The sequence below is a fragment of the Martes martes genome (assembly GCF_963455335.1).
Source record: "Martes martes genome assembly, chromosome: 6".
Lineage (NCBI taxonomy): Eukaryota > Metazoa > Chordata > Mammalia > Carnivora > Mustelidae > Martes > Martes martes.
The window spans coordinates 116,007,814-116,021,677 of record NC_137893.1 but is presented as its reverse complement, the minus strand read 5'-3'; the positions used below and the strand labels follow the sequence as shown (position 1 = coordinate 116,021,677).

General features: G+C 48.3%; 1 protein-coding gene across 1 annotated transcript in view; it reads left to right on the top strand.

Moving 5' to 3' along the window:
- Positions 1-2,992: 2,992 nt before the first annotated feature.
- PPARD (peroxisome proliferator activated receptor delta) overlaps positions 2,993-13,864 on the top strand; it is an 82,091-nt gene continuing 71,219 nt past the window's right edge. The window contains exons 1-2 of the mRNA XM_080806580.1: positions 2,993-3,127; positions 6,879-6,962. The gene's annotated coding sequence lies outside the window, so the exon portion shown is untranslated. The remainder of the gene's footprint in view (positions 3,128-6,878; positions 6,963-13,864) is intronic.

Below are 13,864 nucleotides of genomic sequence, written 5' to 3'. Positions count from 1 at the left end.
ACCACAATGAGATACCACCTCACACCAGTCAGAATGGCTAAAATTAACAAGTCAGGAAATGACAGATGTTGGTGAGGATGTGGAGAAAGGGGAACCCTCCTACACTGTTGGTGGGAATGCAAGCTGGTGTAGCCACTCTGAAAAACAGTATGGAGGTTCCTCAAAAAGCTGAAAATAGAGCTACCCTATGACCAAGCAATCACACTACTGGGTATTTACCCTAAAGATACAAATGCAGTGATCCGAAGGGGCATGTGCACCTGAATGTTTATAGCAGCAATGTCCACAATAGCCAAACTATGGAAAGAACCGAGATGATCTAGATGACCATGAACTGATGAATGGATAAAGAAGAAGTGGTATATATACACAAAATGGAATACTATGCAGCCATCAAAAGAAACGAAATCTTGCCATTTGCAATGACGTGGATGGAACTAGTAGGTATTAAGCTGAGTGAAATAAGTCAATCAGAGAAAGACAATTATCATATGATCTCCCTGATATGAGGAATTTGAGAGGCAAAGTGAGGGGTTTGGGGTGTAGGGGAGGAAAAAATGAAAAATGGGATCGGGAGGGAGACAAACCACAAGAGACTCTTAATCTCATGAAACAAACTGAGGGTTGCTGGTCGGTTGGGGCGGGTAGGGAAAGGATGGCTGGGTTATGGACATTGGGGAGGGTATGTGCTATGGTGAGTGCTGTGAAATGTGTAAGCTTGATGATTCACAGACCTGTACCCCTGCGGCAAGTAATACATTATATGTTAACAATAACAACAACAAAAAAACCCCAACCATGTTTGCATTATGAAAAAGACATGCTCAGAATAAAAACGTGGAAAGATAGTAACTCCTAGAAACACAACCCAAAGACAACTGCTGACAAGATATTGTGTTTCCTTTCAATTTTTAAAAAGATTTTATTTATTATTTATTTGACAAAAAGAGACACAGAGAGAGAGGGAACACAAGCAAGGGGATTGGGAGAGGGAGAAGCAGAGTCCCGGCTGAGCAGGGAGCCCAATGTGGGGCTCGATCCCAGAACCCTGGGATCATGAACCCAGACAAAGGCAGATGCTTAACGACTGAGCCACCCAGGCGCCCCTCCTCTCAGTTTTTTTCTATCCTTTTTTTGTTTCCCAAACGGTGTACATAGTTATACATGCTATATATATCTCATCAGATTTTGCCTTTTCCCACTAATATCATATGATAACATTCCTTCCCCCCACCCCTATTTTTTTTTACCAACTTTGCGGAGCATAATATTCCATCAGGAGCATACAACATTATTTACTAAACATTTCTCTGTTGTTGACAATGACCTTAGCCCCTAGGTTTTTGTTTTTTAAATAATATTGCAATGAGCAATGGAATTATGTGGTCTCAATATTAAATGCATACTTATTAAATATATTAGTCTCTCTCTATATATCTTTTAAATATAAGTATGAAATGAGGTGGAAAATGTAGTATCTTGAGAACACTCCCAGAATTTCTCTTAGGAAGGGAGCTATTTTTACTAGGAGAAATAAGACTCTTAGTGGTACAAAGGAAGATCTTTAGGGCACGAGTGTTAGCGGGAACCCTAGCAATGAAGAATAGGGTTAAGTTGTCTCTATCTGCCTGGAAATCAGGAAGAATTTGTTTTTCTCCAGAGAGGGTGGGATAGAGAAGAGAATGGTCCGGCCGGGAGAGGAGTTAGTGATCTGGGAGAAGGCTAGACCCTAAGCAGTGAAGGGCCAGTTAGAATACCTCAAAAGCATTGTTCAGAAAAGACTCTAAAGAATGTCTGGTGTGTGAGCCTCAACTGTTTGCAATGCATCATGGGACCCTGTTCCGGGGCTCAGCACATCAGAATGTCTTCTCTACTCATGAATGTTTTGTGTGGGAAGATACGTGGGCAGTCCTCAGGAAGAGCTGAGTTTCATCTCTGCATTTTTGAACCGTGGCACTACAACAGCCTGGCAGAAACAAGAGCCTGAAGGCATCGAGATTTAGAACACAAATCCCCGGAAACTGGCAGAAATCTAGGGAAGGCTTTGACCTCCACGATTCACTCTTACTTCAATCGCGAAGGGCAAGGAGTTTGACGTCTGAATGCACATTACAAAGTAATGCACATTTATTTCAAAAAGTACAAAAGAGAGGGAGAGAGAGAGAAGCAGGGAAAAAAAATCACTCAGGGTTCTATCATCCAGACATCTGAGGGTGTGGCCTGAGGAATATATTTGAGAGGGAAGGGGTAACCTTAACTTTAAGGGCGGTGTTGAGAAGGGAGTTACACATTGCTGGTATACCTACGAGTCAAGTTTTGTTCGTCACTAGATGACAAACCCAACTTCTCCCATACTGCCTACTAGCTGCTAGGTATCTTTTCATGGTCTATCTGAAGGCACAGGTTTGGGATAACAGGTCCCTTCCAGGTCTCAAAAAACTAGGAAGCAAGAGCAGAATTTGCTACAACAGTAAGGAGAATGCTCCCAGTTTAGGTGGATATTCAGGAAGATAGGTAAAAACTCCATAACTATAAATTTCTAGTTGCAGAAGCCTGTAAAGGGAGAAAACTCATTAAAATTACAGGCAGCATTGGCTCCTTCAGCGTGGTCTGGAGACCCAGGTTCTAACCTCGGCGTTGCTTCTCACTGCAAGTCACTCACCTTCTCTGGGACTGTTTCTTCACTGTAAGGACGTGGAGGCTGTATTAGACGACCTCCAAATTCCTTTCCAGCTTTAAATTCCCTTTTGTGATACTTGCTGGACTTGTTTTACTGGCCCTGGAACAACCCCCCCTGCTCCTCCCTCAGCCGCCGCGCCCGCATCCCGCACCAGAGGGCGCTGCAGGCGGGCCCTGAGGGGCGTGCGGTGGGCGGAGTGCAGAATCAGAGGAGTCTCCAGGAGGCTCTGTGATTGGCCCCGGCCGGGGCGGAAGGGGGCGTGGAGAAAAGGGAGGGGGCCGAGGTGCGCGGTGACGTCAGGGTGGTGGGGGCGGGCCCGGGCCGCGCAGCGTGTGACGCCGCGGCCGCCGCGGAGCTGGGGATTAATGGGAAAAGTTTTGGCAGGCTTCGGAGGATCCTGCGGAGCCTGCGGGACGGCAGCGGCGGCGCGGGAGACGGCCAGGACAGGTCAGCCCGGGTCGGGGGAAGCAGTAGGCGGGCGGCAGAAGGAAGCGGCTGGCCCGGGCTGAGGCGGCCCACGGGGCCGGGGCGTGAGGCCCGGCGGGGAGTGGAATGGGGGGAGCGGCAGGGGTCCGCGGCGGAGCAGCTGCGGCTTCCCGACACCCCGGCCCCGGCCGGTCTGCGGGTCTCCTGGCGCCCCGCCGCCCCTGAGCCCCCGGCCTTTTGGACCCCCATCACTGAGCCCGAACCGCGGGCCTCCCCCACCCTACTCTGTGCCCCCTCTTGGGCCTAGTGGCTTCGTCTCCTCCCACTTCTGTGGCCGAGACCCGAGAGCCGGGTCTAAGGCTCGGGGTCCTCTCTCCTTCCCTACTGTTGTCTCTGACCTCTTCCTTCATTTCTTCCCTGGTGTCTCCAAATCCATTGCCCCCTCTCCCCAGGGTCTCCTCGGGGGAATCTTCTCTGTCCCTCTCGTTATCTCCTGCCTTCGTCCTCCCACCCTTGCCCTGTCTTTGCTCTTTTTCCGTCCCTGTCCCTTCCCCCTCCCCCCCCCCCCCCCCCCCCCCGTTGCCTGGCCCTTCTCGGGATTACGGCTCCCGGTCATCTTTGCGGTGTTATTAGGCTTTTTCTGTCCTTTGCCAGCAAGCCCTGTCTACCTAAGCCCCTTCTACTCTAGCTACCCTCAGAGGCCCAATTTTTGCCCCTCTCTCTAATTTCCTTCTGATTAAGCCCTGTCCGCTGCATTCCTGTCAGCTGCCTCTCATTCCCTTCCGGTCCCTTACCTCTACTTCAGGGAGAAACATTAGCTCCACACACTACTCTGCTTTCCCTTAATTTGCTATTGAGATACCCGGGGTGGGGGGGGGGGTGGGAGAGTGTCCAGCCCCTGATTGAAGTAAGAGCTGAGGTAAGTAGCAGCCATGTCTGTGTGGGAGCATTTACTCAGGTGTTGCATCAGGGATGGTGTCCAATTTGTAGACCATTCTAATCTCAGCTTTAATACTTCCCCTTTATGGGTCTGTTGACTTCCAGGAACCCTTGGGGAGAGAGCAGCCGCTGACTTGGGTGTGTGCCAGGGGTAGCTGGAGGCCTCATCCAACTCTTTTCCCCTTCCAGGAAACAGGGCTCTCTGTCTTTCCACTCTGGATGTACCAAGCACAGTTACACCATGATACTCCAGATTATCTCTGGCCTCACTCCCACCCTTCACCCTTTGCCCCATCCCCAAAAGCTAAGAGGAGTCTCCAGAAGTTGTGTCCCAAAGAATCCCTTAACCTTTTTCCTCTGTACTGGCTCCAAGACATTTTTTTTCCTACTTGAGTTTTGAAATAGATTGCTAGCCTGATAGCCCTGGGGCTGGCAGGCATCTGTTCCATTTGTTACTGGTCACCTGAACCAGCTTCTGATTTTCACTCATGTATCTCTGATCCATTGAATGTTAGGGCCTCTGATGAGTAGGTTCTCTTGAAGGTTCTTCTCCCTCCCGTTTTCCTTGAGAGCTTAATTTCCTGTGGATCCAGGAGGAAGGCTGACCCCTAAGTTCTGGATCCTTTGCCCTGTCAGGTGGATATCTGCCTGGGGAGTTGGTGGGGCTTCATTAGATGGACGGTGTCAATGTTTCTGGCCACTCACAGAGATATATTCTCTGGGGCCAGAGAGCCCACCACCTTCCTGCTATGTCTGGGGGTTTAACCTTCTTGTCAGGCAGAAGTTCTTTTCAGATGCCTTCAATTTGAGCTCCTTTATTTGGCATTGGTCCCCTGGAGAGATCTTTAGGAAATAACATTATCCTGTTTCTGGCCAGACTGATCTTGGAGGATTCTGAAAGCATGACCCACTCTCACATTTAGAAATGAAGCCCTGTTGTTTCACCTGGCTCCGGGTTTCTAGGTCTCCTCTTTTGAGGATCGTGCTCTCTGTCTTTGAGCCAGAATTGGACACAGAATTGGCAACCTTCAGGAGCTGTGGTGGAGAGCCAAGTGAGCCAGCTTAGACCAGACTTTAAAGTTTGGGAGCCCTCTTGTGTATTGACCCTTTTCTGTGAAAGGAATAGGACTGTGGACGTCTGAGCCACTCCCCTCTCCATTGACCCCTGAGTCCTTCCCTGAGCAGTGCCTGGGTGGAATTTGGATAGAATGGACCAAAAGGGGTCCCTTGTTCTTACAAAAAGCATCCCTCCAGAGTTTTAGTGCGTCGTTCTGATGAAGGTGAGGTCGTGCGTTTGGCAGTAAGTTAGTCCAGTCTGACTCCCAAGGACTTTACCTGACTCTTTCGAGAGGTTTGCTGCTCCTCTGTCTTTGCTTACCCATTAGTGGTACTCTCCACTGAGGCAGCAGGTAAGAGGGGCTTAAGAAGAGGTCAACCCAGTCCTTATGGAACAGCTTTGGCACCACCAGCTCTGGCTGGTAAGCTTCTTGCCATGTGTCCACCCTGTGGCCTTGGCGGTGGTCAGGGTTATCAGTGACCACGTTCCCATTCAGTGAATTTTGCAGAGTTTGGGTCAGCCTTCTCTCTTTTTCAAAGGTGTGGGCAGGCAGGCCCCTGACCTCATTCTACAGAGGATGTAGCCCATCAGCTCCTTAGTTCTTTTGTTTGGCTATTTCTTCTTGCCTCTCCACTACCGTTTTCCTCCTTTGGTGTAGGCCTCTACCCATTCCAGAAGAATGGCCCTTACCCGACCTGTGGTCCCTCAGGGCCTGATAGAGGCCAGCCAGGGTTGCACGCTGGCCTGGGCAGCAGGTAGGCCTCTGCTCTCGATAGAGTGCTGCTGTTCTGGCTGTTGTGCAAGCTGTCCCGAGGGCCTGCAGATCCCGGCATGTCCAATCTCTCTCAGGAGGAGTCGGACCTGTCACTTCTAAAGGCCTCAGCTGTAGAGCTCGTCACTGCGGCCCACCTCCCAGGGTGGTCCCTGCTGGCTGGGGAGCCCAGTTGCAGGGCCCACTACCCATGCCTGAGCAGGGCCTGCAGGTGCCAGGAGTTGCCTCACTGCCCTGCACTGTCCACACTGGGATCACTCTCTTCTTCCTCCCCGCCCAGTGTCTCCACGAACTTTGTCTGTCCCTCCAGGCTCTGGCTTGTGTCATGTCAGAAGTTCTGTGTGCAGTGCCCTCTTCTGTGCCACGTTGTTGCACATGGCACGGCATCTTCTGCTTGGGGATGGTCTGATGTTCCTGAGTATTTTGCTGTGCCTTTGGATCCAGGGGGAGGAGCCATTTGCAGCAGCTTTGTTTCACCAAGTCAGAGGAGAGCTGGGTGCTTGCTCGAACCTGGCAGGGAGGAGATGGCCCCTTGCATCAGGTTTCAGCCATGTGGGTCTTCTTCTTGGCAGATGGTTCCTGGCCTCCGTGGCTCTGAGGCTGGTGATTCGGGTGTGACTGTAGTCCTGCTGCCACAGGGCTTTGGTCAAGGACTCAAGCATGACTCAGGGCGTCTCCATTTCTGAGCTGCCACCTGTGGGGGCTGTTGGGCTCCAGGTCCCTTCTTCCCTTGGCCAGCTCCTTCTGCCTCGCCCAGGGAAAATGAGCAAAGCTGGTGTCTGCTTACTGAGAAATGAGCAGACTCCTTCCAGGATCGGGAAATATTTGCTGACTCAGGCTCAGAATAACATCTCAGGCTGTGTGTGTGTGTATGAGGGACAAAGAAAGAGCCCGCTTACCTAAAAGCAGTTTTGGAGCCCTCGTGTTTACTTAAAACATGAACGCTGCTTTTCTGACCCCGGTGCCTCTCTGCTAAAGATGTTGGGTTTCTTTCTGTCCTGCAGTGTTGTGTGGCGTTTGGGGCATGCACGTGGTACTCACGCAGTGGCTTCTGTTCACCAATAGATGAGGACAGATGCGCCAAAGAGGTAATCCCGTTTTCCTTACACAGGACCTCTGACGACCGACTGAGACATCCCAGGTTTAGGATCCTGGCCTAAAAGATGGGACAGTTTCACTAGGGCTGAGTTCCCAGATCCCAGGTGCCTGTCATAACATGTGGTACTCGTTGCTTCCACATAATGGGCGCTTATTAAATAATTATTAAATGTCTATGGCTTATGTAGTTTTTTGGGGAGTATTGATATTTCCTCACCTTTGCACCCACTAAAACATAAAATCCACAAAGGGCAGAGACTTATTTTATTTCCTGTTGTGTCTAGGACTGCCTAGTGCTGAGGAGATGCTAAATATTTGTTGAATGAATCGTGCACAAACTTTTCTTCTCTGTCCATATGGGTGCCAGGCCACAAAGATGGTGCCTTTCATTCTCTTTCATTTATGCAGCGGGCATTCCTGAGTGTCTGCTAGGTACCAGGCACAGTACTAGACACTTGGGAAGTGATGATAGGAAAAAAAAAACCAGATTCAGTCCCTGCCTGATGGGTCCAAAGTTTGTTGGCACACATGAGATCTGGGCATAATACACAAGAGTTTTTCCTTCCATCTCTGCTGGCATAGCAGGCCCTCACCAGTGTCTGAACAATGTGGTCGGCCTCTCATCACTGTTTCCATGTTTGTTCTCAGGATGCCTGACAGATTTTATAAACTCTCAGAAGGGGAGCTGCAGGGAACTCGATGTTCATTGTCTCAGCTATCTGGGTGACCAGGGCTGTGGGGAGGTCCCTGCTGGGGGCCAGGGGAAACATGGGCTCCTGTCTGATTTGTTTTAATCTCTGAAGTTCAGTGATTCCAGCAGCTGTTTATGGGCTTCACTTCCCTTTCTCTGCCTTTAACACGCTGTGGGTTTTCCTGTTGCCAAACAGGGTGCTGAGCCCACACGTCTGTCTGTCTGTGGGGGCCAGCTCGCTTGTGGATCTTGCAGGAAGGCCTCAGGCAGGGGCCCCTCTGGTTGTCAAACCCATGCCCAGTCCTTCCTCTGAAGGAAATGTGAATGAGGAAGAAGGGGGGTGTGGGAGGCCGCTGAGGTTCCCTGAGAGGGGATCAGGTAGAAGGGAGAGCCACTGAGTTCATGGCTTTGTCATTCGTTCCAGCAGCAGCTGGCCACAGAGCCACATGTCCAGAGCTCACTTGTCCGGTTTATCCCTGAGCTTTGAGCTCCCAGTCCCAGCCAGAAGTTTTCCTTCTTAGTTTCCACTGGCAAAGGTGAGCCTGGGGCGTTATCAGATTTTTCAGTGCTAATCTCAGAAGTCTGTGGTGTGGTCTTTATCTTTGTCTTTCCCATCTGAGGTCAGGTCCTGTGACAGATGTTTCAGATAACAGCCCTTGGCTTCTCCCCCTCTCTCCCCACCAAGGGTGTGGAGTCCGGCTGGGGAGAGAAGACATATGCACAAAAAGATTTTGAAGATATGAAGAGAGCTGGTGGGTACGAGGATAATGGCAGGGATACTCATTTTAGAGTTGCTGATCATTACTTTGGATCAGCTTTGTTCCTGAAGAAACTGGGTTTCAGATTGGGCCTTGAAAGAAAGTTGGTTTGTTTTGAGGTCGGGGTTTTTTTTGTTTTGTTTTGTTTTTAAAAGATTTTATTTATTTATTTGACAGAGAAACAGCACAAGTAGGCAAAGTGGGCGGCAGAGGGAGAGGGAGAAGCAGCCTCCCCACTGAGCAGGGAGACTGATGCCGGGCTTGATCCTAAGATGCCTGGATCACAACCTGAGCCACTCAGGCGCCTCAGTGGTTTTGTTTGTTTGTTGTTTGTTTTTAAGATTTTATATATTTATTTGCCAGAGAGAGAGCACGAACACAAGCAGGGGGAGCTACAGGCAGAGAGAGAAGTAGGCTCCCTGCTGAGCAGGGAGCCTGACACAGGGCTTGATCCCAGGACCCTGGGATCATGACCTAAGCTGAAGGCAGATACTTAACCAACTGAGCCACCCAGGCGCCCCTGAAGTCAACTGTTGTGCTGTCGTAAACAATGAATGTCATAAACATCATAAACGTCATAAACAATGATTCTCAAACCTTTTGACCTCAGGACCCTTTTACAGTCTTGAAAATTATTAGGGGCACAAGAACTTTTATTTATCTTAGTAGAAACTAAAAACTGAGGAATTTTTTTTTAATTGCTAACTTATTAATCCATTTAATAATAAACCCATTACATTTACCACAAATGACATGTTTAAGAAAAAATGGTTATTTTTCAAAACAAAGTTGAGAGAAGTGGCATTGTTTTACATTTTTGGCGATCTCTTAATGTCTGGTTTAACAGAAGACAGCTGGATTCTCATAACTGCTTCAATCTGCTTTTGTCTCTTGAGATATGTTGTTTTATTTGAAGGCCATGAAAAAAATCTGGCCTCACACAGATAGGTTGTTGAGAAAGAGGGGGTAAGATTTTAATAGCTTTTGTAGATAATTGTGGATATTCTTCTTTGATACGATACCAAAACAGGACGAATGGTAGTTTCTTTTTTTTTTTTTTTTTTAAGATTTTATTCATTTTATTTGACAGGCAGAGACCACAAGTAGAGAGAGGCAGGCAGAGAGAGAGAGGAGGAAGCAGGCTCCCCGCGGAGCAGAGACCCTGATGCGGGACTCGATCCCAGGACCCTGGGATCATGACCTGAGCCAAAGGCAGAGGCTTTAACCCACTGAGCCACCCAGGCGCCCCACGAATGGTAGTTTCTTAAAGGGTAGTTGGAGTGTGGAGTCTGAAACCTTACCAATGGAGTTTTCATTCTATAACATTAAAATCCATGGGTTCCTCTTGTGCTTTGAATGGATCTTTTACTTTAAGTTGGTCACCAGAAAATATTGGTTCACTAAGTCACATAAATCTTCTAAATGTTAACATATTTCATTTTACAATATCAATAAATCATATTAATATCACTGATCTCAATAGAAGGGCATTCAAGTGTTGGGAAGCTGTTAAGCTCAGAGAGGTGGATACAAGTTTTCCATAATTTGGATTTTCTCTTGAAAGCTTGATTTTTATCACTGGTAACATACTCTCAGGTTTTTTTGTTTGTTTGGTTTTTTGTTTGTTTGCTTAAAGATTTTATTTATTGAGAGAGAGCACGGGTATATGTGTGTGGGGAGGGGCAAAGGGAGAGGGAGAGAGAGAATCTCAAGCCAACTACCCACTGAGCGCGGAGCCTGCCACAGGGCTCGATCCCATAACCCTGAGATCATGACCCAGGCCAAAACCAGAAATAGGACACAACCCACTGAGCCACCCAGGTGCCCCCCCATACTGTCAGGCTTTTTATTTGAATCTCCCTTTCCAAGAAGAAGTCTGTCAAATATTCAAAGTCTAAATAATTATAATGTGTTACTCTTTTCTTTGAAGTAAAAATATTTCAAGAAGAAAATGACTAGCTTGCAACTCAGTCTCACAATTTTTCTTGAGACAACCATATGACTCTCCTTACAAAGAATATTTAAAAGACACATACTTAAGGGTCATGATTTAACAAAGTCAGTTTTTATTGTCTCATCCAACAGTTCCTTTCCTGATTTACCAGCTGTGGCCCTGGGGGCCTCAGTGTGGGGGAGCCGCCAGGTTCTGTTCAACAGTTGGGTGTTCTGGGTGGTGCAACATGACACCCCTTCTTTATTTTATTTATTTTTTTATTTTTTTATTTTTTTGAGTCCAATCTTCAAAGCCTAACTTCCACCCAGCCTTGTCATCATCTCCACAGCTCTCCAGAGATCATTGGCGAATTCTCCACAGCTCATAGTGCCACACCTATGAAAGAGTTCTCCCACGGGGAGGACACTGGAGGGAGAGGCTCCCTGTGTTGTGGGAAAACCACTTCGTGCTTAAGTTCATTCCTCTACTGTTAGGCCAATAGGTGCGTCAAAGCAGATTTTCATTGCCTTCATTTGCAGTCTTCTGTAACTCCTTGGTCCTTGTCTTAGTACTGCTCTTGGCACTTCCCTCGTCCAAGAGTTGTAACCTCAGAGGCACACAGTTCTTTGGCTTCCGCTCCTGTGGAAGACCAGGCCAACTTTGCTCTCCCAGTGGCAGCTGTAGCCAAGCAGGCCACCCTACATATCCAACAGTCTGTGGGCCCACTCGCTCCTCAGAAACAGGCCTTCCTTCACTCTGCCAGAACCCAGAGCTTTACCTCTCATCCCCTTTCCCAAACAAGCAAAGAAGGTACACTTTCCTCAGTGTCCCTTTGTTGCTTCCAACATTGCCTTGTTTGTGTCTCTCACTCTCTTCACCTCCAGTGCTATAGACGTTTTGGGTTGGGGAATTGTTCATTGAGTAGGCTGTGTATTGTGGGATGTTTAGCATCATTCCTGGCTTGGACCCACTAGATGTTAATAGCAACCCTCCCCTGCTTCTGCCTCCCTTCCCTGCACCAGTTGTGAAAACCAAGAATGTCTTCAGACATTGCCACATCCCCCAGTATGGGGCAGACTCACCGCTCGTTGACAACCACCGCTCCATTGCTTTGCCCACTAAATATTTCTGGCCAGCTGGGTCCTCTGGTGAACATGACATCAGTAGAACAAATACGGGAAGCATGCAGTTCTTACACTGGAAAAGTCTCCTCCTCAATCATCTCACTGAGCCCTTGAGGGCTTTGGGGAGGAGTGAAATAATTCACAATGAGCTGGCATGTTCCAACTCAGTAAGAAGCCATATGACGTCTATGCAACAGAGGGACAGTGCCCAAGGTGTAAAGCAAGGTTCTGGATTGGTTGTGTTTGTCGTGGCTTGCTTATCCAAATATTTCAGTGTCTGTGCCAAAACCATCTTCCTATACCTCTCAGAGGTGCCAAGTAGAATAGAGTTGGTGATGTGTCACAGGTAGACTGCCATTAACCTGTCTGTTCCTGGCATCAGACATTACCAGCTGATGGGCTGCTCTGATCACAGCAGTCTTCCTCCCCTCGCCAAAGCCACAGGGGTTCTCAGAACCCTCTACCCAAGGCAGTTCTCATGAAAGAAGGCTTACCTGCCATCGCAGATCGTGAGCTTGTCTGTCTGGTCCAGACCATTTCTTTCAAGCTTCCCCTCCTGCAAAAGCCTTCAAGAGAGCCCAGAGATCGTGGTGGCTTCCCCTGGGCTCTCAGCACTTGCATCTTGGGATGCACTCCTGCGTGGTCCATTGGAGGCCACAGATTGCAGATGACCCTTCAAGGGTAGATCTCCAAGGAGGCCCACCAAAAGCTAAAGTGCTCAGTTCCAAGAAATTAATTCCCCACCCCGTAGATAATAGCAAACAATGATAGCAAAAGAAAGCACCTGGCCCAGGACACTGCCAAGATTCCTGCTCTGGTCTTTCTTTCATGTAGACCAGAGGTCTAAACTCTGTTTCTTCCACACTCTTGCAGTCTGTCTGCCATGGTGGTAGATTGGGTCATGGTCCCCAAAGGTATGTAGACTGTAACCCCTGTGACCTGTGGATGCTACCTTATATGGCAAAATGGACTTGGCCAAGGCGATTAATTTAAGAATCTTGCAATGGGGAGATTATCCTGGATTATCTGAGTGGGCCCTAAGTGCAGTCATGGGTGTCCTGTGAAGAGGATGGCAAAGGGAGATTTGATATAGAAGAGGGCAGTGGGACTGCAGGCTGCACCCCACAGGCTCTGAAGATGGAGGAAGAGGCCAGGGAGCGTGAGGAATGCAGCTCTAGGAGCTGGAAAAGGCAAGGAAGCAAACACTCCCTGAGAGCCTCTGGAGGAAGTGTGGCCTTGCCAATACCTTGATTTTGGAGTGAAACCAATTTTGGACTTTGAGCTGTAAAAGAATAAATATGTTTTGTTTGAAGCCACTACGTTTGTAGTAATTTGTAGCAGTGGCAATAGGAAACCACTCCAAAGCTCATTTGCCTCCAGGCCCAGGGGGTGACTTGGCCAGCCCTCACTCTTGTTCTGAGGCAGTCTTAAAGCACCCCTGTTGCAAGATTCTAGGTCCTGCCCTTTCCTAGACTAATCTTTGAAGCAGTATGTTCTTTGAGGGGACCTTTTAGGGAGTTCTTGGGAGTAAAAGAAAAGGCCTCAGGTAGTGTCTGATCCTTGCTTTTGGAAGTCACCCCACATCTTCAATCAGTTGAGTAAGAGGGGGTTTCTTTCAGACTGTTGAGGATCCAGGATTAGTGTAAATCTGACCCCACTTCCATCTTCCACTCATTAATGTGCAGTTATTGGGTACCTCGTATGTGCTAGGCGTTGGGGCTGAAGAAGTAAATAAAGCAGATAGAAAAAGTCTTGTGCTTTCATGGTGGTTATGGTCAAGAACCAGGAGAGAGCCAGAATTATGTAGTTAGCATGTCAGATGGTGGTAAATGCTATATCAAAAAATAAAGTAGGAGGGGGTGCCTGGGTGGCTCAGTTAAGTGTCTGACTCTTGGTTTTAGCTCAGGTCATGATCTCAGTGTCATAAGTTCAAGCTCAGCGTGGAGCAGACCTAAAAAATAAAACAAGGGGCACCTCAGTGGCTCAGTTGGTTCAGTGTCTGACCCTTGGTTTCGGCTCAGGGTCGTGAGATTGAGCCTGGTGTCGCACTCCGGAGTCTGGTTGATTTCTGCCCCCCCCCCCCCCGCCATTCGTGTGCATGCACTCTTTCTCTCTCTCTAATAAATAAATACATAAATAAAGTCTTTCTTAAAAGGCAGGAAAGAGTAGTATTACTTTTAAATAGAGGACTTGAGGACAGTCTCACTGAGAAGGTAATATTTGAGCTCAAAGAGAAGAACGAGCCATGTGTGGGAAGAACCTTACAAGCAGAGGGAAAGAAAGTGCAAAGACTCTGAAGCAGGAACATGGCTGGTGTGTTTGGGAAATAATCAGGAGACCACAGTGGCTGGAGCAGAATGAGGGGAGAAGACCCTAGAAGGTGATG